This window comes from Nycticebus coucang, chromosome 2 (assembly GCF_027406575.1).
Source record: "Nycticebus coucang isolate mNycCou1 chromosome 2, mNycCou1.pri, whole genome shotgun sequence".
In the NCBI taxonomy this organism is placed as follows: Eukaryota; Metazoa; Chordata; class Mammalia; order Primates; family Lorisidae; genus Nycticebus; species Nycticebus coucang.
The window spans coordinates 88,081,697-88,107,623 of NC_069781.1; the positions used below are offsets into that span (position 1 = coordinate 88,081,697).

Sequence of the window (25,927 nt, forward strand, 5' to 3'; positions counted from 1 at the left end):
GGCAGCACAGTTCATAGCGCCCTCCAACTCCTGGGCTTAGGCAATTCTCTTGTCTCAGCCTCCTCAGTAGCTGGGACTATAGGTGCCCACCAACACCCAGCTATTTTTCGTTTGCAGTTTGGCCAGGGCTGGGTTTGAACCCGGCATCCTCAGTATATGGGGCCGGCACCATGCCCACTGAGCCACAGGCACCGCCCCACTTGGCTAGTTTTTAGAGACTGGGTCTCGCTCTGGCTCAGGCACTCCACCTGCCTTTACCTCCCAGAGTGCTAGGATTACAGGTGTGAGCCACTGCACCTGGCCTGAAGGGTTATTCTTACTAAATAATGTATGTTCTGCTCTGATGTTTCCTTGCTGCTGAGGACGTGTGTGTAAAGTCCAGAAGCATATGAATAAGTTTTTAAATTGCACAATTAAAGAAATCATTAGTTAAAATATTTCTCCTTCTAACTTTGGTTGTAAAGAGACGCTTCTTTAAGGCTGGGCTCTGTGGCTCACGCCTGTAATCCTAGCATTCTGGGAGGTAGAAGCAGGCAGATGGCTTGAGCTCAGGAGTCTGAGACAGCCTCAGCCACAGCAAAACCCCAACTCTAAAAATTGCCAGGCATGCTGGCAGGTGCCTGTAGTCTCAGCTACTCGGGAGAATGAGACAAGAGAATCACTTGAGCCCAAGAGTTTGAGGTTGCTGTGAGCTATGATGCCATATCACTCTACTAAGGGTGACAAAGTGAGACTCTGTTTCAAAAAAAGACCAAAAAAAGAATCGTTACCTTGCTTGACACATACTAGATTCTATCTAAACAGTACCTATAATGACAATGACAATGATACCAGGGGGGTTTTGTGAGGCTTTCAAAAGCAGAACACACAGAATCAACAAATGCTGATGCTTTCTGTACACCCAGGAACTTTCTTCGTGGACAGCAAAATGGAAAGCAGACTCATCTTTCATAACAACTATTCTATTTATGACTTCTTAGCACAATGGTTTTGAAAAGTTTTACCAGTTTTTTTATTGTTATTATTATTATTATTATTTTGAGACAGAGTCTCAAGCTGTGGCCCTGGGTAGAGGGCTGTGCCGTCACAGCTCACAGCAACCTCAAACTCCTCGGCTCAAGTGATTCTCTTGCCTCATCCTCCCAAGTAGCTGGGACTACAGGCACCCACCACAACGCCCAGCTCACCAGTTTTTTTGTTTTTTTTTTTGTTTTTTTTTAAATTATAACATGTTTTAACCCCACACACAATAGCTATAACAAATATTATTTTGACACGATGGTTTTAGGCAAGGACAAACTCATTCATTCACTTGACACAACAATCTAGCCAGATAACATCACTGTGTGCCATGCTCAGACAAAGCTAGACATTGTGTTTCCCATAAGTGAGCCAAGGAAGAGGAACGAATGGGTAGCATCTGCTAGGGTTCTTCAGCCTTGTTATGCGCGCTTGTTACAGTATGTTTCAAAGTTATCTCACAGTTAGACTTTCTTTAGCCCTAAATGTGCTTTTCTGTGCTATATAACCTTACTTTTATGTGTATTCAGATAACCATGAGCCACAAAAGGTTGAAAAATATGTGTAAGAATGGTTTAAAGAAGAAAAAGAATGCACTTATAATTCTCATACACTCTCAAGACTTGTATTTCTCAATAGATGACTAAAATAAACCTTCATTCACTTGCACTTTCTATAGTCTCTATTTTTTACTTTCATTTTAGGTGTATACTTATTTAAACTTGCTTTCAGTGGTCAGTTGGTATATTTTTCTATTTGTGGAAGTTGCTTAGGTGTCTTGTTTGGGTAGAGATCTTCCTATTAAAATTCACAATTTTTTTTAATTAACAGCCTCTCAGAGCATCAGGGTTTATAGAAATGAGGTGGAATCATTAAGTGAAGTATAGACTGGAGAGTTGAATAAACACATTTATCCGGGAAGGACTGGAGAACATCTTCTTAAGTGAAGTATCCCAGGAATGGAAAGACAACCCTCACATGTACTCAGTATAAAACCAAAACTAGTAGGTTAACAACTGTAGGCACACGTGGGAGAAAAACTCAGTTGAATTCAAAGGGGGGGAGAGGAATTTGGTGGGCTCCCACCCAGTGGGTCAGACGCACAGAAGTATGGCTCACTTCCTGAGTGGAGGACACAGCTACAACTCAGACTTTAATCTTAGATAGGCAAACTATGTAACCTAATCATACGTATTCTCATAATAATGTGAAAATTTTTAAAAAGATGTATGTATTGTATGTGATATGTTCCATTAATTCCAAGTGCTGAAACCCTTCCAAAGGAGAAAGAATACATCGTTGTCTCTTAACCTGTGGTCCAGATACCACTTTCTGGTATTCTTTTTTTTTTTTTTTCAGTTTTTGGCCGGAGCTGGGTTTGAACCTGCCACCTCCAGCGTATGGGGCTGGTGCCCTACTCCTTTGAGCCACAGGCGCCGCCCAGCCTTCTGGCATTCTTATTCTTCCTACCTAATTTGTGTTCTAATCCTCAATCTCTCTTTTTTTTTTTTTTGAGACAGAGTCTTACTCTGTTGCCCTTGGTAGAGTGCCAGTGGTGTCATTACTTACAGCAACCTCAAACTCTTAGGCTTAAGTGATTCTCTTGCCTCAACCTCCCAAGTAGCTGGGACTATAGGTGCCCAACACAATGCCCAGCTATTTTTCAGGCTGATCTTGAACTCCTCAGCTCAGGCAATCCACCCACCTGGGCCTCCCAGAGTGCTAGGATGATAGGTGTGAGCCACCGTGCCTGGCCAGTCCTCAATCTCTTATACTCTCTCTTTCTTTCTTCGACCTCTAAATGTGAGGGCCCGAGGCAGTGTTGAGCTGGTAAATGTTTAAACATTGGTTCTATGGAGGGAAACCTGATGTGCAGTGTTTGCCAATTTTCATGGTGCACACATTTCTACTGGGGCTGACTTCAAGCTATTAATATGCCGTCACTGAATGGGGATTTGGAAAGAGATGTGCTCAGATAGTACTCACTGGCCATCTAGAGCCAGCTCCAGCTCACCACTGGTCCTAGGGTTTAGTAATCTGTCCTTGTCCTTATTTATAGTCATTCCCTAGGTCAGGCGTCCTCAAACGGCAGCCTGCAGGCCACATGAAGCAGCGTGAATTGTATTTGTTCCCATTTTGTTTTTTACTTAAAAATAAGATATGTGCAGTGTGCAAAGGAATTTGTTCATAGTTTTTTTTTTTTTATTGTTGGGGATTCATTGACGGTACAATAAGCCAGGTTACACTGATTGCAATGGTTAGACAAAGTCCCTCTTGCAATCATGTCTTGCCCCCATAAAGTGTGACACACACCAAGGCCCCACCCCCTCCCTCCTTCCCTCTTTCTGTTTCCCCCCCATAACCTTAATTGTCATTAATTGTCCTCATATCAAAATTGAGTACATAAGATTCATGCTTCTCCATTCTTGTGATGCTTTACTAAGAATAATGTCTTCCACATCCATCCAGGTTAATACGAAGGATGTAAGTCTCCATTTTTTTTTAATGGCTGAATAGTATTCCATGGTATAAATATACCACAGCTTGTTAATCCATTCCTGGGTTGGTGGGCATTTAGGCTGTTTCCACATTTTGGCGATTGTAAATTGAGCTGCAATAAACAGTCTAGTACAAGTGTCCTTATGATAAAAGGATTTTTTTCCTTCTGGGTAGATGCCCAGTAATGGGATTGCAGGATCAAATGGGAGGTCTAGCTTGAGAGCTTTGAGGTTTCTCCATATTTCCTTCCAGAAAGGTTGTACTAGTTTGCAGTCCCACCAGCAGTGTAAAAGTGTTCCCTTCTCTCCACATCCACACCAGCATCTGCAGTTTTGAGATTTTGTGATGTGGGCCATTCTCACTGGGGTTAGATGATATCTCAGGGTTGTTTTGATTTGCATTTCTCTAATATATGGAGATGATGAACATTTTTTCATGTGTTTGTTAGCCATTTATCTGTCATCTTTAGAGAAAGTTCTATTCATGTCTCTTGCCCATTGATTTATGGGATTGTTGGCTTTTTTCATGTGGATTAATTTGAGTTCTCTATAGATCCTAGTTATCAAGCTTTTGTCTGATTGAAAATATGCAAATATCCTTTCCCATTGTGTAGGATGTCTCCTTGCTTTGGTTATTGTCTCCTTAGCTGTACAGAAGCTTTTCAGTTTAATGAAGTCCCATTTGTTTCTTTTTGTTGTTGTTGCAATTACCATGGCGGTCTTCTTCATGAAGTCTTTCCCCAGGCCAATATCTTCCAGTGTTTTTCCTATGCTTTCTTGGAGGATTTTTATTGTTTCATGAAGCCTTAAATTTAAGTCCTTTATCCATCTTGAATCAATTTTTGTGAGCGGGGAAAGGTGTGGGTCCAGTTTCAGTCTTTTACATGTAGACATCCAGTTCTCCCAACACCATTTATTGAATAGGGAGTCTTTCCCCCAAGGTATGTTCTTGTTTGGTTTATCGAAGATTAGGTGGTTGTAAGATGTTAATTTCATTTCTTGGTTTTCAATTCGATTCCAAGTAACTATGTCTCTGTTTTTGTGCCAGTACCATGCTGTCTTGACCACTATGGCTTTCTAGTACAGACTAAAATCTGGTATGCTGATGCCCCCAGCTTTATTTTTATTACTAAGAACTGCCTTAGCTATACGGGGTTTTTTCCAGTTCCATACAAAATGCAGAATCATTTTTTCCAAATCTTGAAAGTACAATGTTGGTATTTTGATAGGAATGGCATTGAATAGGTAGATTGCTTTGGGAAGTATAGACATTTTAACAATGTTGATTCTTACCATCCATGAGCATGGTATGTTCTTCCATTTGTTAATATCCTCTGCTATTTCCTTTCTGAGGATTTCATAGTTTTCTTTATAGAGGTCCTTCGCCTCCTTCGTTAGGTATATTCCTAGGTATTTCATTTTCTTTGAAACTATGGTGAAGGGAGTTGTGTCCTTAATTAGCTTCTCATCTTCACTGTTATTGGTGTATACAAAGGCTACAGACTTGTGGACATTGATTTTATATCCTGAAACATTACTGTATTTTTTGATGACTTCTAGGAGTCTTGTGGTTGAGTCTTTGGGGTACTCCAAGTATAACATCATGTTGTCAGCAAAGAGGGAGAGTTTGACCTCCTCTGCTCCCATTTGAATTCCCTTTATTTCCTTGTCTTGCCTAATTGTATTGGCTAGAACTTCCAGCACTATGTTGAATAGTAAAGGTGACAGAGGACAACCTTGTCTGGTTCCAGTTCTAAGAGGAAAAGCTTTCAGTTTTACTCCATTCAGTAAAATATTGGCTGTGGGTTTGTCATAGATAGCTTCAATCAGTTTTAGAAATGTGCCACCTATGCCTATACTCTTCAGTGTTCTAATTAGAAAAGGATGCTGGATTTTATCAAATGCTTTTTCTGCATCTATTGAGAGGATCATGTGATCTTTATTTTTGCCTCTGTTAATATGGTGGATAACGTTTATGGACTTGCGTATGTTAAACCAGCCTTGCATCCCTGGGATGAAGCCTACTTGATCATGATGAATGAGTTTTTTGATGATAAGCTGTAATCTATTGGCTAGGATTTTGTTGAGAATTTTTGCATCTATATTCATGAGTGAGATTGGTCTGAAATTCTCCTTTTTGTTTGGGTCTTTTCCTGGTTTTGGTATCAGGGTGATGTTTGCTTCATAGAACGTGTTGGGGAAGATTCCTTCTTCCTCAATTTTTTGGAATAATTTCTGCAGTACAGGAATAAGCTCTTCCTTGAAGGTTTGATAGAATTCTGGAGTGAAGCCATGTGGACCAGGGCATTTTTTGGTTGGAAGATTGTTTTTTTTTTTTTTTTTTGTAGAGATAGAGTCTCACTTTATGGCCCTCGGTAGAGTGCCGTGGCCTCACACAGCTCACAGCAGCCTCCAGCTCCTGGGCTTAAGCGATTCTCTTGCCTCAGCCTCCCAAGCAGCTGAGACTACAGGCGCCCACCACAACGCCCAGCTATTTTTTTTTTTTTTTTGGTTTGCAGTTCAGCTTTGATCTCAGTGCTTGAAATTGGTCTGTTCAGGAGCTCTATTTCTTCCTGGCTGAGTCTAGGGAGAGTGTGTGATTCCCAATATTGATCCATTTCCTTGACATTGCCAAATTTCTGGGCATAGAGTTTCTGTAGTATTCAGAGATGATCTCTTGTATCTCTGTGGGATCAGTTGTTATTTCCCCTTTATCATTTCTGATTGAGGTTACTAGAGAGTTTACTTTTCTATTCCTCGTTAGTCTGGCCAATGGTTTATCTATTTTATTTATTTTTTCAAAAAACCGACTCCTTGTTTCATTAATTTTCTGAATGATTCTTTTGTTTTCAATTTCATTGATCTCTGATTTGATTTTGGAGATTTCTTTTCTTTTACTGACTTTAGGCTTAGATTGTTCTTCTTTTTCCAATTCCATAAGATCTCTTGTGAGATTGTTGATGTGCTCTCTTTCGGTTTTTCGAATGTAGGCATCTAAAGCGATGAATTTTCCTCTCAGAACTGCTTTTGCAGTATCCCACAGGTTTTAGTAGCTTGTGTCTTCATTGTTGTTATGCTCAAGGAAGTTAATGATTTCCTGTTTTATTTCTTCCTGCACCCATCTGTTATTCAACAGAAGATTGTTTAATTTCCATGCCTTTGGGTGGGGTCGAGCGTTTTTGTTAGAGTTGAGTTCCACCTTTAATGCCTTATGGTCTGAGAAGATACAAGGTAAAATTTCAATTCTTTTGATTCTGTTGATATTTGTTTTGTGTCCCAGGATATGATCAATTTTGGGGAATGTTCCATGGGGTGTTGAGAAGAATGTATATTCTTTGTCTTTGGGGTGGAGTGTTCTATATGCGTCTATCAAGCACAGTTGTTCTAGGGTCTCATTTAAATCGCTAATATCTTTGTTTAATTTCTGTTTAGAGGATCTGTCCAGCTCTAATAAGAGGAGTGTTAAAGTCCCCTGTTATTATGGTATTATCAGATATCATATTGCTCAGACCGAGTAAGGTCTCTTTCAAGAATCTGGGAGCATTTAAATTGGGTGCATAAATATTTAGAATTGAAATGTCTTCTTGTTGTATTTTTCCCTTGACCAATATAAAGTGACCATCTTTGTCTTTTTTGACTTTGGTTGCTTTAAATCCACATGTATCTGAAAATAAGATTGCAACTCCTCTTTTCTTCTTTCCATTTGCCTGAAAAATTGTCTTCCAACCCTTGACTCGGAGCTTTAATTTGTCTTTTGAAGCCAGGTGTGTTTCTTGCAGACAGCAAATAGATGGCTTGTGTTTTTTAATCCAGTCAGCCAATCTATGTCTCTTGAGTGGGGAATTCAAGCCATTAACATTTATGGAGATAATTGATAAGTGTGGTAGTATTCTATTTGTCTTATTTGGTGAGAGTCCATTTCTTAGTTTTATCTTTTGCATCAGTGTGGAGGTTAGGTTCTGTCCTTTGATTTCTGAGTTCTTACTTTGCTGCTGATCCATTGTGGTGGTCAGTGTGCAGAACAGGTTGAAGTATTTCCTGTAGAGCTGGTCTTGTTGTGGCGAATTTCCTCAATGTTTGTATATCCATAAATGATTTGATTTCTCCGTCAGTTTTGAAGCTTAGCTTAGCAGGGTACAGAATTCTGGGCTGGAAATTGTTCTGTTTAAGTAGATTAAAGGTAGATGACCATTGTCTTCTTGCTTGGAAAGTTTCATTAGAGAAGTCTGTGGTCACTCTGATGGATTTGCCCCTGTAGGTCAACTGGCACTTACTCCTGGCAGCTTGCAGAATCTTTTCTTTTGTCTTGACTTTGGACAGGTTCATCCCAATGTGTCTTGGAGAAGCTCGGTTAGAGTTGAGGCGACCTGGGGTCCGATAGCCCTCTGAAAGCAGTGTGTCAGAATCTTTGGTGATATTTGGGAAATTTTCTTTTATAATATTCACTGGTATGGCTTCCATTCCTCTGGGGCATTCTTCTTCCCCTTCTGGAATTCCTATAACTCGTATGTTGGAATGCTTCATAAAGTCCCATAATTCTGACAGTGAACATTCTGCTTTCTCTCTCTTCTTTTCTGCCTCTTTTACTATCTGAGTTATCTCAAGAACTTTGTCTTCTACCTCTGAAATTCTTTCTTCTGCATGGTCTAACCTGTTGCTGATACTTTCCATTGCATCTTTAAGTTCCCTAATTGACTGTTTCAGTTCCTTCAGCTCTGCTATATCCTTTCTATATTCTTCATATTGTTCATCTCTGATTTGATTCTGTTTTTGGATTTCCTTTTGGTTATTTTCCACTTTATTAGCAGTTTCCTTCATTGTTTCCATCATTTCTTTCATTGTTTTCAACATGTGTATTCTAAATTCCCTTTCTGTCATTCCTAACATTTCTGTATAGGTGGAATCCTCTGCAGTAGCTACTTCATGGTCCCTTGGTGGGGTTGTTCTGGACTGGTTCTTCAGGTTGCCTGGAGTTTTCTGCTGATTCTTCCTCATGTGTGATTTCTTTTATCTGTTTCCTTGCCCTAATTTTCCTTTCACTTCCTCTTGCTCTTTAAATTCTCGTGCCTGTGGAAGTTGCGGGCGGGTTTAGATGGATTGAACACACGCGACCACTTGCCGTTTTTCCACTGTTTTAGTCCTCCTCTTGGGGTCCAGAAGTCTCTCGCTGACTCCCTGTATCCTCTCAGGGGTGATGATAGGCAGATCCCACCAGCCAGAGATGCCTGGAGTTCTATTTCCCCAGACTCATGGTGCCCAGATGCAAGGAAGCTATTACTCTGCCACCATCTTGCTCCTCCTCCTTGTTCATAGTTTTTTTTAAACTATAGTCCGGCCCTCCAACGGTCTGAGGGACAGTGAACTGGCCCCCTGTTGAAAAAGTTTGAGGATGCCTGCCCTAGGTGATCTCATTCAATTTCATGGCTTTAAATACCATCCCTATGCTGATGAATCCTAAGTTAGATCCTATGCCAGCCTATCCCATTCACACACATTCAACTTGAGTCTTCATTTGGATAGATGTCTAACAGGCATGTGAAGTTAACAAGAACAAAGAGGAACCCTGATTCAAAAAAAACAAAAAGTGAAAAACATAAATTATATAGCAACAAAATGGTTATCAACAGTTCAATGAAAAGTCACTTTACTTTCTTCCACATAAGATACTATGGAAAACAACAATTTCCTAAAAAAAATTTTATATTTCACTTTGATGCAAAAGAAGAGAAAAAAGTGAGGAAGGAGCCCAAATAGCACAATGATGTAATAAACAGAGCTCTTTATTCACCCCTGCTTGACTCCAAGTCTTCCCCATATCTTAGTAGATGCATCATTATTCACCCAGTCACTTAGTTCTAAATTCTTGAAATCATCCTCAACTGTCTTTCCCTCATACTCCTTTCATTAGCAGGGCTTATTAACCCTCCCTTCCTTCCTTTTCTTCCTTTCCTAAGAAATAGGGGTCTTGTGGTGAAAGCTATGTTAATTAGTAGGATGTGAGCACTCTAATTTGTACAAATAATCAACACATTGAATCCTACAAAGGCAGAAATGTATTCATGATCTATGCATATATGACTTAAAAAAAGAAAAAGGGGCGGCGCCTGTGGCTCAGTTAGTGGGGCACCGGCCCCATGTGCCGGGGGTGGCGGGTTCAGGCTCGGCCCCGGCCAAAACTACAACCAAAAAATAGCCAGGCGTTGTGGCTGGCGCCTGTAGTCCCAGCTACTTGGGAGGCTGAGGCAAGAGAATCACCTAAGCCCAAGAACTAGAGGTTGCTGTGAGCTGTGTGATGCCACAGCACTCTACCGAGGGCCATAAAGTGAGACTCTATCTCTACAAAAAAAAAAAAAGAAAGAAAGAAAAAGAAAGAAATAGGGGGTCTTGCTCTGTTGCCTGGGCTGGTCTTGGATTCCTGGCCTAAAGCAGCCTTTCTGCCTCAGTCTCTGGCATGGCTGGGAATACATGTACAAGCCATTGTGTCCAGCATCTGTGCCTTTAAGCCTTGTCCCAACTCACACGGATACTTATCCACCACCTGCATCCCTGTCGGGTCACCTACACATGATTTCTCTCTTGTGGTAACTACTTACAGTTACTGCCTCCATTCTGTCTCTCTACAGTCAATTACCTGTAAGCAGCCCTGGAGTGAGGCTTTAAAATGTAAATAGTATCCCATCACTCCCTTGCTTAAAATTTTCTAATTACCATTTGACCATATTCAGAATAAAATTCAAACCTGCTCCCCTCAGCCTCTGCTCCATTTGGCCTTGCTATCTCTTCGAGTTCAGCTCCTTCTGCCTTTTGCTTACACTGCTCTGACTTCCCTGGCTTACTTGCGGCACACGCAGCCTGTCCAAGCCTCCAGGTATTTGCAATTCTGTACCCTCTGCCTGGAAATCTCTCCCAAAGCTCTGCTCTGGTCTGAATGTTTCATCAAAACTCACATTGAACTTAACAGCCAATGCACTGGTATTGAGAGGTGGAGCCTTTAACTGGTATTGAGAGGTGGAGCAGGTCACAAGGACTCTGCTGTCATGAAACAATTCACGCTGTGATCACAGGGGTGGGTTAGTTATCTCAGAAGGCAGTTGTTGATAAAAAGGATGGCTTTGGACGGCTTTTCTCTCTTGTCCCATGTCCTTGCTTCCACCTTCTGCCCTTCCACCATGGAATGACCCTCACTAGATGACCTAGCAGATAACCGGGCTCTCCTTGGACTTCTTAGCCTTAAGAACCATGAACCTGGGCAGTCTCAGCTACTCAGGATCTGAGGTGGAGGGTAACTTGAGCCCAGCAGGAAGAAGTGGCAGTGCACTAAGTTCGCTCCACTGTACCACTGCACTCCAGCCTGTGACAAAGCAAGACCCCGTATCTAAAAGAAGAATCATGAGCCAAATAAACTTCTATTATTTAAAAATGACTCAGTCTATGATATTCCAATATAGCAGAAAACAGGTTAAGATAGGCTCTCTTCTGTATCTTCCGACCCTTCTCCTCCTTCAGGATTTTACTGAAATATTCTTTAAAAGTCCTTCTTAGGAGGGGTTTTCCTTGACTGCCACATCCCAAAGAGTCTTTCTCAGCCCCTCTACTTGCCCTAGGCCCCTCCATCTTCTTTCCATGCTTAATTTTTCTCCGTAGATCTTGTCTTGATCTGATTATGTTATGTGTTTGTTTCCAATGAAGCCAGGCATTGGCCATGTTGGGTGCTGCGTTCTCAACACCTACAAAGGTAACTTGCACACCAGGTGCTCCGTACACACTTGATGAATGAGTAAATACAATCCATTTTCACACAGCTTACTTTTATTTTATGTTTTATTTTTTAAGACTAGTCACGTGCAGTAGTGAGACGGGGGGAAAGAGGAGAACAAGGAGTTGGCTCTGTAACTGTGACCAAGTGAGATAACTCTCTGCCTTCGGATCAGCCAGCACAGCTTACTTTCTGTATCGGGGATTGGCGAACTTTTCCCATAAAGGGACACACATAACTATTTTTGGGGCTTCGTGCCATACAGCTTCTGTTGCAACTACTGAACTCCTGTTTACAGTATGAAAGCAGTCACAGGCAATGCTTAAGAGATGAACATGGCCATGCTCCAGTAAAACTTCATTTATGAAAACAGGCTGGGCAGTGCCTATGCCTCAGTGAGTAGGGCGCCAGCCCCATGTACCGAGGGTGGCAGGTTCAAACCCGACCCCAGCCAAACTGCAACGAAAAATATAGCTGGGCATGGTGGTGGGTGCCTGTAGTCCCAGCTACTCGGGAGGCTGAGGCAAGAGAATCGCCTAAGCCCAAGAGCTGGAGGTTGATGTGAGCTGTGATGCCACAGCACTCTACAAAGGGCGAAGAAATAAAACTCTGTCTCTAAAAAAAGAAAACAGAAAACAGGCCAAGTGCCAGATTTGGCTTTGGGGCTGTGGCTTGCAGACCCTAGTCTGGGTGAAGTTGACTGTACTCTTTGGCTCTCTTCATTAACATGACCTTGTTAGTCCACTGTCTTTATCACATGATTTTTCCATTCCAGGAAACTATTGCTCAGGATAATAGAAATTGCAGATACCTTTCAAAAAACCCATTTGAACATCAGACTGTGCCACCTTTCACTGAATAGCCTTGAGTGAGTTTTCTCTCTAAGATTCTTCAAAATTCCTATCTTAAATCTTTTGGCTGGCTGTGTCCACCAGTCCTGAACTACTATATCTCAAGCTTCTGCCTTGAAAGACTTGCCTTCAATCTCACCTCCAAATCTCATAAAATATTCCAACTTGGCTTTGAGTGGTGCTGAGATGGTCAAAGTGATGGTCTCTCTGTAGGTGGGGAGCAACCAACTTCTGTGTTGTCTGCTGGAATTTTCAAGAAGTCAGCTATAATGAAGGGCAAGCCCAGAGAAAATTGTCATTTTGTTTCTGTTGCTTTTGCTGTCATAATTTCTTGGTTTCCAAATTAAAAAGCATTTTCATTCATTCATTAATTTATTTATTAACAAACATGGACTGAGAGATTATTACACATATGCCTTCAAACCAGTTAGTCTTGATAGGGGTTCACAAGTAAAGTCCAGGCAACTTTGCTCTTTGTAAATAGGATAGAAAAAGAGAACTTTTTTTCTCCTACGACTAATGAAAGTTTACTTTTTTGAACTTCAAAAAATTGCATCACCCGGGATTTTGACAGAGAAAGAAAAATTTACTCATTAAAAACGAGAGCTTCTCAGTTTCTCCAGTCTCCTAAATTCACTGATCTACAAGTCTGTAACTCGCAGTGCATCTGACCAAGAGTTTTCTGGAAGAGTGCCAGGCACGGCTGAACAGCAATCTTTTGACCATAACTACTGGGGGGAAGAGCAGCCCTCACCATAATCATCGTTCATAAAAACTCTGGAATTTACTTGCACAAAGAGCTCATTGAGAGCTGACAGGTCTGCTACAGCCATTCCTTTATTCCCAAGGAAAAAAGCATCAGGAAAACTAGCCGCGCTGCTTGCACCATTTCTGCAGAGGGAGTGTTCAGAAGTCAGTGCCTGGGGTAGTCAGCAGGCCTGGCTTCCTCCGTGGGTGGAGGCGGCATGCAGTCCTGGGGAGAGAGCCCAAGACTGGAGTCAGGGTCTAACTGTGCCAACTGAGTCACCTAGCCACTCAGGGCCCCCACGTCCTTGTCTCAAAAATGCACATGGAAAAAAGTAGCATCTTGCCTATAGGAGGTTTGTGTTCATCCGCTGAAAAACTGAAGGTGAAGTTGTTATGGAAATCAGAAGCCCTTCACAAATATATTAGTTGCTGTTACTATTTCATTTAGGCAATAGTTGGGGTTGCCATTTTAGCAGTTTTACAAAAGACCACCTCCTAATGTCTTCCCTGTAGTGCCATTTCTGCTAATAGAAATGCAATCTTCATGTGTCCTCTTGTTTCAACTTTTTAAAAATCGTAAGCACTTCCCCAAAGACATAATACATCGGAGCAATCCACACTAAAGCAGATGTGACTTCTCAGACACTTTGTTTCTCTCAGGAGGGATCAGGTGGCTAAGGATGGATAACGAAAAAAGATTCCTAAAAAGTTGGGAAAAGTCGTTTTTAAAAGTAGGAATGCAGGCCGAATAATAGAATTCTAAGAGCTTTGCAGATGGAAAGCATTAGTGGTTTTTGAAGTATAATTTAGGCAGGTCTCTTTTATATCAAACAGAAAAATATCAAAGCTGGAGTGGGAGTCCCAGAGCCCCACCCTCCATCGATGCCTCTACAATCCATAGGCCCTTCTGCAGAATCCTGGGGCTCTGAGGACCAGAGCTTGAAAATCTCTCTGTCTTAGCCTTCACATCGTACAGCAGAAGCAAAGTGACATTCTAGAAAAGAGATGGAAATAAAGCTACTTTCTTAATCTAGTGTTCACGGCTCTCTATAAAAATAAATTCATAATAATGCATGTTTATTGAAATCTTATTATATGCCAGGCTCTTGGCTAAATCACATGTATTACCTTATTTAAGTTCTAAAACAATTTTATGAGGTAGATACCAGTTTCCTTCCCATTTTACAGATGAGAAAACGGAAAATTTAAGAGGGTAAGAAACCTGGTAAGAAACCCAGACTGAGGCCAGTGTAGGTCTAGGGCTAATGCTCTCAGCTCCAGCCTATAGTCCCTCCTCTTATTTTGGTTTCAAAGAAAAATGTCTTTGTCTCTTATTACCACAGATGTCATCAAGAATTTTTTTTAGATTATAGATTTGGGTTTCAATAGAGACTTGTCTACAACCCATATTGTTTTTAGCATGCATTTATATCTTAAAAGAGGAAGAAAGAGTTAGAATTAAAATAGAAAGTTCTCTTCTGGGTGTGACAAGCAAGTGAGCCTACAGACTTAGGCACATGATGAGGTTCTATTTTCCTCCTGTGTTGCCAACTCTGGGTCATATTTTTTTTTTTTCCTTTTCAAACCTCCCATAAACTTACTGAATAAAAGAAGATACACTGTAACCAACAACATGCTCCATTTTAAAATCTGAAATTCAGATGGGAGAATTACTCTGCGATGCAAAATAATATTGAGTGCTGTTAGTGGAAAAACACAAAACCATGAAACTTAGCTCCTCATGGAAACTTTTAAGTGCTCTCTCACAGAGAGAAAGAGAAGGAAGGAACCCAAAGGAATAAGGACGTTCTTCTTTCAGTTTAAACGGCACCAGAAGAAATGGGAAATATTTGAGCCTCTCACTGATGAGAATAGATAACCACTTTTGCATTAGTCACCAGCAAAGTTCTCATTCACTTGGTTTGAACAACCACAAAATGATGAAATAATAGTGTGTTAAAACTCTGCAAATTCGGCTGGAAGATAAGCAGCCTCTCTTAAGAGAGAAAGATGGAAATTTGGGGCAACTGACAGGCAGGCGGCTCATGCTGGTTTTATGGACTGCTGTCTCATTCCTTTCCATTTGTAAGAGCTCTTTGTACGTTACAGACACTAACACTTGGCTTTGGTATTACAAATTTTTTTGGACCATGTTTTTCTGTCAGTTGATTTTGGACCTGGTACATTTTTGAGATAAGGGTTTTTATTTGTTTATGTTAAAATATTTCTGACTTTCTGGGAGGCTGAGGTGGGTGGATTACCTGAGCTCAGGAGTTAGAGACCAGCTTGAGCAAGAGTGAGATCCCATCTCTAAAAATAGCTGGGCGTTGTGGTGGGTATCTGTAGTTCCAGCTACTTGGGGGGCTGAGGCAAGAGGTTCACTTGAGCCAGAGTTTGAGGTTGCTGTGAGCTATGACACCACAACACTCTGCTGAGGGCAGCAAAGTTGAGATTCTGTCTCAGAAAAAAGTAATAATAATAATGATTTCAAAAAAAAATTTTAATTAAAAAAATATTTCTGACTTTTTAAAAAAAGTTTTTGGGGATTGCAGTCTCTATATACTGATTGTATTATAAAGCCTTTTAATGCGTCCTTCCCATTGTACTTTCTTGAACATTCTTGGCTATTCATGGGCATTTATTCTTCCATGAAAATTAAAAAATCTTATTGGTGCTTGTGTAGAGTGATAATGTCCCCTGTCCCCTCTGACATGTATGTCTACCTCCTAATCCCTGGAACCTGTGAATGTTACCTTACATGGCAAAAAGGAATTTGTAGATGTGATTACTGACTTTGAGATGCAGAAATTATTCTGAATTATCTTGTGGATGCTATGTATTAAGTCTAGCCTTAAGCTGCCTCCTTATGTAGCTTAGGCTAAGGGTTTCCCTGGATGTAGAAAACTGTAACTTAACTGGTGTATACCTACTGTCCTAACAATTACTGAGTTTTGGCCAATCATAGGCGGCCAACCGTTCAAACCGTGTCCAAACAAGGCAAACTCCAAGCTCTAACCCATCTGGCTGTTTCTATATCTCATTTCTGTTTTCTGTAGGTTACTTTCCATTTTCTGCCCATAATTCCTGTCTGACCACAAAGCAGCAGTGGTGTCTCTCTGAACCAATTGTGGTTCAGGGGGCTGACAATTCTCAAATCATTCTTGTCCAATTAAACTCCGTCAAATTTAATTTTTCTAATGTTTTCCTTTTAGCATATGGAATGACAAAAATCCTTATGAGAGGGACATGGGGAGTTAGAATCAAAAGAGAAGATGGTGTGATGATAGAAGCAGAGATCTGAGGGATGCACTATGAAAATGGAGGAAGGGGCCCCAGTCAGGGAAGACAAAGGTCACTATGAAAGTTTTGAGACAGACTTTGTTATGGTTCATCATTTCTCTTCCAAGAAATACTGTCAACAGCCTGTCCTCTCTGATTCACCTGGGCAAGTTTCACTGGGGCTCATCCAGGTTTCTGGGAGGCTTCATTTGTTTTCAACTGTGGCACTCAGTGGGCAGTCAGCTGCGGAGCTGAGAAGAGAGCACTTTCACACAATGGTTTTTCTATGATTTTAAAAGTGGTTTAAATGAGTCTCAAAGACTTGAGCATTAGCAACGGGGTTGGGGGGATCTTGCTCCTTTCCATGAAGCAAATTTTCAAGAATTTAGAAGAGGCTGAACTTCACTGAAAGACAAGAGAGGAGTGGCGGCATCCAGAGGGCTTAGTGGCCGAGGAAAACATTGTCACTGTTCGTGAAAATAATCAAGTGATGTTTAAGAATGTTGAAGCAGCACTACAGATGCTGTATGAGATGTCTGGCAGTGTCCAAAATCCCGCATGATTATCTTAGAGACAGGAACGTTTCATCCTGTGGGGTGCCTCATATTTTGATGGAAGAACAAAAGCGCATCCGTGTTGGATGTGAAGAAAGGCTGGTCAGATTCCCGGGAGGCCATCCTTACTGGTGATGAAACCAGTTTACTCCAGAAAATAACTATCAGTTGACAGTGTGGATTTTTTCCCTGAAGAAAATCCACCCAATGAAAGTAAAAGGGCCCCAAGGCATTGGAAAGTAAATGGTGGCAGCTTTCTTCTCCAAAAGTGGTCACGCTGCAACTGTTCCCCTAGAGCAACAAAGGACTGTCACTGCTCGGTGGTACACAACAGTGTGCCTACCAAAAGTTTTCGGGAAGCTTCAAGAACAGCAGTCAAGGGGGGTGGTGGGTAGAGGGAGGGGGATCGGTGGGATCATACCTGTGGTGTATCTTACAGGGGTATTTGCGAAACTTGGTAAATGTAGAATGTAAAGGTTTTGGCACAGTAACTGAGATAACGCCGGAAAGGCTATGTTAACCATTGTGATGAAAATGTGTCAAATGGTCTATGAAGCGAGTGTATGATGCCCCATGATCATATCAATGTATACAGTTATGATTTAATAAAAAAAAAAAAAAAGAGAGAGAGAGAGAGAAAAAAAGAACAGCAGTCAAGGACAGGACAGCGGGGACCATCTCGCAGCATCTGCCCACACAGCTAACATCACCATTCTAGAGTCCTCAGAGGTTATACTTATGACTCGTCCACCCTGTAGTCCTGCCCTGGCCCCATGTGATTATTTCCCATTCCCTAAAGTAAAAAAATCACATGTGTGGAAGAAGGTTCTTCAGCCCTGAAGAAGCTGTTTATACCTACAAAAGAAAGCTTATAGCACTTGAAGAAAATGAGTGGAAAGAGTGTTTTCAAAATTGGTTTATAAGAATGCAATAGTGCATAGGACGTCATGGCTATTATTTGGAGAAAATATAGTGATCATAGTGATTTTGTGTTTCTTAATTTTTGTGTATCTCAAAACTTTTGTACTGTCCTTCGTGCAGGTGGCCACTAGAAGCTGAGAAGGGAAGGACACAGTCTTCCCTCAGAGCTTCAGAAAGAACCAACCTTGCTGACACCTTGGCTTTGGCCCACTGCAACTGATTTTGGGCTGGTGACTTCTAGAACTGTAAAAGAATAATTTTGTGTTGCTTTTAAGCCACCACGTTTGCAGCAATTTGTTATAGCAGCAATGGAAAACTATAGTAACATAGTATTGAGGCTACTCGGCGCCTATGGCTCAAGCAGCTACAGCGCCAGCCACATAAACCTGAGCTGGCAGGTTTGAATCCAGCCTGGGCCCACCAAACAACAATGACAGCTGCAACCAAAAATAGCCGGGTGTTGTGGTGGGCACCTGTAGTCCCAGCTACTTGGGAGGCAGAGGCAGGAGAATCGCTTGAGCCCAGGAGTTGGAGGTTGCTGTGAGCTGTGACGCCACAGCACTCTACCCAGGGCGACAGCTTGAGGCTCTGTCTCAAAAAAAACCAAAAAAACAAAAAAACATAGTATTGACATAAAATTATATTAAATGTATATATTAGTTTTTGAAAACTGACACTTTTATGGTATTTATATTCTCATTCAAGAACATAGTCTCTTCCTTTGTTCAGATCTCATTTTATCTTCTTCCAATCTGTAGAAATTAGCTCAACTTAATGAGTCGGTCAATGTAGGGAGGTGGTCAGCTAGGGGGGTTCTACGATACACACACACACACACACATATAAAAACATCTCCAATGTGGGGATTGGTTTTTTCTTGCTAAATTCATTCTGAAATATTTTATATTTTGCCATTGTTGTGAATTAAATGTTTTTCCAAGTTTCTACTTCCATGTAATTATTTTTAGGATGTGGAAAAGGCTATTGATTTTTAATCGTTGGTTATTTACCCAAGTGTGTTAATAAATTCTCTTCTCTTATTATGTGTAGCAGTTTTTTACTAGAGTTACTTGGATATTTTGGGGTTTTTGTTTACTTGTCCTTTAAAAAATAATCACACCAACAGCAAAAAACAAAGAGTTTTATTCCTGTTATCAAATATTGCCAGTTATTTACTTTTGTCATGTTCATTCATTTGGGATTTCTAAGTCAATGGTTTTTATAATGATGGTGAGAATCTCTGGGTAGTTTGTGCTTAATTAAAATGGTTTTAGCATTTTGTATATTAGCCTTCTACTTTCTATTGGTTTTTTAAATAGCATTTATTTTATTAAATAATTTCTTTAATTCTTAATGTACTAAATAAATTTTAAGTACCCACAGATATGATCACACATCCTCCTTCAAAGCAATGATGTAATAGATTGTGTTGTTAGACTTCCTGGTGCTGAACCACCCTTGACTTCCTGAGGTTATGACCTATCTTTTTTTTTTCTTGATACATTCCTAGATTCCACTTATGTTTCATTTAGATTCTTGAATCTGTATTTCTAAGATTGTCTATAATTTTTAATTTTGTCTTATTTTTATCAACTTTGATTAAGTTTATTTTGATTTTGTAAAATAAATTGGGTGTTTTCCATTATTCTCTATGGTGTATAGCAATTTGAACAAAAGTAGTATTGTCAGTCCTCTAAAGGTTAAATAATACTGAGCTAGAAATCCATGATCCTGGAGAATTTTCAAACATTTTTATTTCCCTCCTTTTCCTCACTCCAATTTCAGCACCTAAGCTTTTCTGATATTGTTTGAGTATTTTCATTATAGACTGCCACTTAAATTATTCTTATAAGTCTTCCATCTCATGAGCCCTTCTTTAGATTTACATTATCTATTTTTAGTCAGATCTGATGCTGGCAAAATGAGGATGAAAAAGCTTAAGAGTAACAGGTTAATGCAAATAAATAAGGGAAAAATCCAACCACAGAGGAGGCTGAGGCAGAGCAGCCTGTGAGCTAGGAGAATGGAGAGAGACTGGCCTACACACCTAGTGAACAGTGCTTCAAGAAGGGGGCAGCGTTTACCACAGCTCAAATTACAATCACCAAAATGTGGAAGCAGCCTAAATGCCCACCAACCCAGGAATGGTTAACAGGCTGTGGTATATGTATACAATGGGATACTATTCAGCCATTAAAAAAGACCGTGATTGGCACCCATACTCAACGAGTAGGGTGCCAGCCACATACACTGATGTATGGGTTTGAGTTGGTGGGTTTGAGCCCAGCCTGGGCCTGCTAAACAACAATGACAACTGTAAACAAAAAATAGCCAGGTGTTGTGGCAGGTGCCTGTAGTCCCAGCTACTTGGGAAGCTAAGGCAAGAGAATTGCTTAAGCTCAAGAATTTGAGGTTGCTGTGAGCTGTGTGATGCCATGGCACTCTACCAAGGGCTATAAAGTGAGACTCTGTCTCTACCAAAAAAAACAAAAAAGAATCCAATGTACTCAATTCTAATGTAATACCAGTAAACGATCTAATACATGCCCACAAAAGAGAAAAACTCAAATCAATTCAAGGTGGGGGCAAGGGAACCAGGGAGTTGAAGGAGATGGTGTGCTCCCACTTAATGGACACACTGTTGGGGGTATGGCACACTTTTTGGGGTGGGACACAATTATAAAAGGGACTTCACCTAACAAATGCAAACATTGTAACCTAATTCTTTGTACCCTCAATTAACGTGAAATAATAATAATAATAATAATAATGAAAGAAGGTGGCAGCAGAGTGCAGTGCCTTGTACCTGTAGCCCCAGCTACTGGGGAGACTGAAAGAAGAGGATTGCTTGAGGCCAGGAGTTTGAGGTGTGGCAAGTAGTTACCAATGCCACTTCACTCCAGGCTGGGCTACACAGCAAGACCTCAGCTCCTAAAAATAAAATTAAAAAAAGGAAATTGTCAATTAGGTCAAAGGTAGACCTAATTGAGAGGTAGAATGCATTGAACTAGAAAACAGATCTTTGGATTTGACCATATGGAAGTCACTGAATTGAAAGAACAGTTTGGGGTGGCGCCTGTGGCTCAAGGAGTAGGGCGCCGGTCCCATATGCCAGAGGTGGCGGGTTCAAACCCAGCCCCGGCCAAAAAAATAAATAAATAAATAAATTATTTTAAAAAAAAAAAAAAAAAAGAAAGAACAGTTTGGCTGCAATGGTGACAATAAAACCTGGTTGGAGTCAGTTCAAGACAGAAGTAAGAAATTTTTTCTTCTTTTTAAAAATCTTCCTATTATTTTTATTTTTGAAATTCAAAAATTTAGAAAACATTATCTTGGCTCGGCGCCTGTAGCTCAAGCGGCTAAGGCACCAGCCACATACACCCAGAGCTGGCGGGTTTGAATCCAGCCCGGGCCTGCCAAAAAACAATAACAACTACAACCAAAACATAGCTGGGCATTATGGCAGACACCTGTAGTCCCAGCTACTTGGGAGGCTGAGGCAAGAGAATCACTTAAGCCCAGGAGTTGGACGTTTCTGTGAGCTGTTTCACCACGGCACTTTATCCAGGGTGATAACTTGAGGCTCTGTCTCAAAAAAAAAAAAAAAAAACAGAAAGAAAGAAAACATTATCTTAATACAGAAACATAATGATACTCTGGTAGATTATGAACTTGAATGAACTCTGATATTCAAAACAAATGCAACAGTTATTGGAAGAAACCATAAACTTACTTCACATGTAAGATAGACTATGATCATCTGGAATTTTCTTTGGAATATTTCTATAGCAAAGTTAGCAATTTTACTCTGCTTGACGGCAGAGAAATGAGGTAGTGATTGGTGGAGATAAACATCTTTTTTTTGTTAAAAAAAGATGGGAAATGAGAAGGTATCTAATGAATATCTGATGTATCTCCCAAGAAAGTTGAGGTTGAACCTCTCATAAGTTGAAAATATCCTAAGTTGAAAAGCATTTAATGCACCCAACCTGCGCAACGTCATCACTCAGCCTACCTGAGGGACAGGGAACCTTCACAGTTAAGGTCACATGTGGCCTTGTAGGTCTCTAAATGCAAGCTTTTGACTAAATCCAAATTTTATGGAACAAATACTTTTATTTTTACTTTTTGTCTTTTATATTTTTATTTCATTTTTAAATGAACATATTTAAAATACCGAAGAATAAAATAAATTTCAATAAAATAATCCTCCCAGATTGACCAGCACAATTAGAATATTGGTAAACCATAAGAGCTAAATTGGCAGCTACTGCTGTCGTGATTTAGTTCTGTCTTCCCCCACCTGGCCTGCACCGCTACTTCGCAAAGCTGGTTGGCGAAAGATAATCATGGAGGTACTTCAGTCTATTAATCAGCTTTTGACAACGGTGTAATGTGTTTTTGCTTAAAGTGGAATTTGTGAATAGTTGCACAGCTCAATAGCATTTTTTTTTTCTTTTTTTTTGGCCAGGGCTGGGTTTGAACCCGCCACCTCTGGCATATGGGACCGGCGCCCTGCTCCTTGAGCCACGGGCGCCGCACGAGGCATTTTTTTTTTTTTTTTAAACAGAGTCTCAAGCTGTCACCCTGGGTAGAGCGTCGCGGCATCACAGCTCACAGCTACCTCAAACTCTTGGACTCAAGTGATTCTCTTGCCTCAGCCTCCCAAGTGTCTGGGACTACATGCACCTGCCACAATGCCCAGCTGTTTTTTGTTGCAGTTGTTGTTGTTTTAGCTGGCCTGGGCCGGGTTCAAACCTGCCAGCCTCAGTGTATGTGGCCGGCGCCCTACCCACTGAGCTACGGTTGCCACCCTTAACAGTATTTTTAAATTCTGTCTGCTTAATTGCTCACATTGTCAAAGAAGACCAAGAGAAAGCTGAGGAAGAAAATAGATCTTAATGTACACAGCTATGATTTAACAATTAAAAAAAAAAAGAAAATAGATCTTTTTAATGAGGATTAGGAATTGCAATATTATCTCATTTTTGCTAAAGATAAGATGATTTACTTGCACTGTGTTTGGCCTGAAACCATCTGGGTTTGTAGTCCTGGGGTGTTTGGCTGTCCCTGGCCAGGGTCCACTAGTGCCAAGTCTCCCCTGCCCCATCTGTTCCCACTCACCTAAATTCTTGATCCTCCCTAAATTGCCTTGGTCCTTGGCCTTGGTCCTCCCTAAATCTCCTTTCCACCCAGGGCAGGGTCCTTGAAGACCAGGTTGTCCACTGAGACCCCCGTGCCTCCATGGGGGCTAACAGGCCTTGGGGCATAAGAGTCCCAGGCCTTGCCCCTGAACTTCCCGTTTGAGCTTGAGCACAAGACATTCACTGTGGAGATTGTACCTTGGACACTGAGAGGGAGGTCAGCTGAGAGATAAAGGGGAAAGGGAAGCACCCATTTTGTTCAGTGTGCTGGACTCTGGGGAGTCTTGGTTCTTTGGACTGCAAGACACAAGGACACCATGGCCTGACTCCAAATGGACAAGAAAGTGCTGGATTATGACATTTTAAAGGAAGAACCAGTCACCTTTCACTTTCTGGTCAAATTTTATCCTGGAAATGCTGAGGAGGCGCTAGTTCAGGAGATCATGGAATATTTTTTATTCTTGCAGTATAAAAGAAGCAGATTTTATTATTTCATTATTTTATGTTCTTTATTTTATATAGAGGCAAGGTCACACCCTGTCACCTGGCCTGGAGTGTAGTGGCACAATCATAGCTCATGGCATCCTCCCAACTCCTGAGCTCTAGCTATCTTCTTGGCTCAGCCTCCCCAGTGGCTGGGACAGCAGAAGTCCCCTCCACCACCCCTAACTATTTATGGTGCAGATTTTAGTTGAAAAGATCTACTGCCCTCCTGAGACTTCTGTACTTTTGACTTGTTACACCGTCCAGGCCAGGTATGGTGACTGGACCCCTCTGCTCACAAGTGGGGCTTTTTGACACACGAGGAATTGCTTCCAAAAAGAGTAATAAATCTGCATCCAATGACTCCAGAAATGTGGGAGGAAAGAATCACCGCCTGGTACGCAGGGCTTGGAGGCCGAGCCAGGACTGAAGTGAAATGGAATATTTGAAGATAGCTCCGGACCTGGAGAGATAGAGTACAAACTGCTTTGTGATCTGGAATGAAAAGAGCAAAGAGCACAGAGCCGCTGCTCGGAGCGCATGCGCCGGGGCTTTTACTCCCTGACCAGGCTCTGAGGCTCTGCAGCTGCCAAGCTCCACTCCCTGTGTCTCCCCTCCTGGCCGCATGCCAGAGAGCCCTTCCCAGCCCACGGTTCTACCTGGGCCTCATTTTGCTGTGGACCTCGTTCCCCTGAGGGCTCTTTATTTTATATTACCTTGGGGCTTAGTGGGGTCCCTTTGTGCCCCTCACAGCACCAGCCTGAGGCAGGTGTCCACTCACGGGCTGGCTCTCCAGGCCCTTCCAGGCAGCAGCTGTGGGGCACAGAACCCCCACCCACCCTGTGGGGCTCACTCACTCCTTGGCCTGGGGCCACCTTTTTGCCATTTCTTTTCTCTGTGGCTGAGGTTGCTGCTGTGGCCACCTGGGGCCCTTCACCTCCTCCTAGTTGGGCTGTTTGCACAGAGCAGGTGATGCATCTTAATCAGTGAAACGACACTTGTTAACTGAAGATGTATGAGGGCCTGAGAGTTCCTGAGGGCAGAGGTGGTGTCCGGTGAATCCATCTGGTTCTGAGAAACTGAGAAGCTCCCAGAGATCCTGTCCTTTCCCACTGTCAGGCCTATCCAGCGTTGTGGTGGCTGACCACTGCCTCTTTGGGCCACTTCGCCCCGGGAAGCCAGCTTCTTGCAGCACGCAGAGTGGGACTCAACATCTAGGATGTGCGTGTGGATGGCTGTGCCAGATGAGTTTCCCTGTGTCTTCCTCCTGTTCCACAGGGAGCGTTCCCAGGAGCTGCAGCCCCACATTTGTACAGCAAGGACAGCTCTGACTCAGGTTTACAGCCCACCCCCATGAGTCACCACCCTTCTGACCCATAAATTTATTCTTTAGCAGCGGCTTTGGGATACAGGAACACAATGGTGTTTATAAAAACAATGTCAGGCTTTGTTTTCTTATTCTTTAAATGTTCTTTGTACTTCTGAGCTGCTGACAGGCCAAGGAGCTGGCTGGTGCCTGAGCTGTGGCAGGAACACCGGCTGGGCGAGGCAGGTCTGCTCAGCCAGGAGCTTTCACTTGCCTGGAGCAAGGCTTAGCGGCACCTCCCCACATGTGGGTAAGACACAGAGGACGGTGACCTCAGAGAGGTCTTGAGCCCCAGTAGAGAAGAAGGAATCAAAGAGGTGCTTGATTTTCAGAGACTTGTGCCTGAGGCTGAGGTGACTGTGTCCTTTTTAAGCGGACATTTTTAGGGCTTGGGAACTTGCCAAGTAAGAAAGTCTCTGAAGTCCATTCAGACCAGTGCCCCAGCCATGGTTCTTTCACTATGAGCATTTCTGATATTTCTTAGACAGAAGTGCCATGAAATGCACTTTGCAAAGTCATGAACCAGCAGATAACACTCTATGAGGTGACACTGCTAGCCCATACCCGTTTGGCATAGACCTCCTGGCTCATCCTGACTGCGGGCCCATCTCAACCCCAGCAGCACTCTGACCTCTAGTATCCCCTCCGTTATTCCTGTATCTGCCAGGCCTGGCTAGACAACACCCTGCGGAATTACACAGCACTTCTTGAATGACAGTGTCTGGGAACCTGGGGACAGGTTTTTCTCCCTCAGTTGTCTTTTTTGAAAGTCCAGAGCTGACAGCTGCCTGCAGTAATTAAGTGTTTCTCACTGACAGGGCTGGTGCCAAGCCACCACCCAGGGGCTTTCAGGGAAGCTCCCTCTGCTTTCAAAGATGTGAGTTCTGAATAGCCTCCTGTCAGAGCCAGGCCATGGAAGGCTATTTCTATTCTGGGGGACTACTGTAATTTAAATGATTGTTCTAATAAAAATTTTAAGCTGGGAAAAATGGTATCTTTGTGACCTACTTTATTTCCACATTCAGTAAACATTTGTTGATTATTCCCCTGTGCCCAGCGCTGTGCCACTTCCTCAAAGCACGTTGGGCAGAACATTAGCTACGTAGAATATGAGCAGGGCAGGCCAGAGAAGAGCTCACTTTGTGGTTACTTGGTTAAATGAAAAATTAAAGATGTTATTTTAGAACTTCTTGCCTAAATCACAATGCTCACGGGAACACTGAGGCAGTGTGCCACATTTCTTAGTAGCCCCCATATGGTTGGACTTTAAAATCTTTTCTTGACTATTATGTATTTAACAGAACACGT

At 41.9% G+C, this 25,927-nt stretch overlaps 1 pseudogene; it reads left to right on the top strand.

Annotated features, from left to right (window-relative positions):
- LOC128597705 (merlin-like) overlaps positions 1 to 23,728 on the top strand; it is a 63,166-nt pseudogene extending 39,438 nt beyond the window's left edge.
- The last annotated feature ends 2,199 nt before the right edge of the window (positions 23,729 to 25,927 follow it).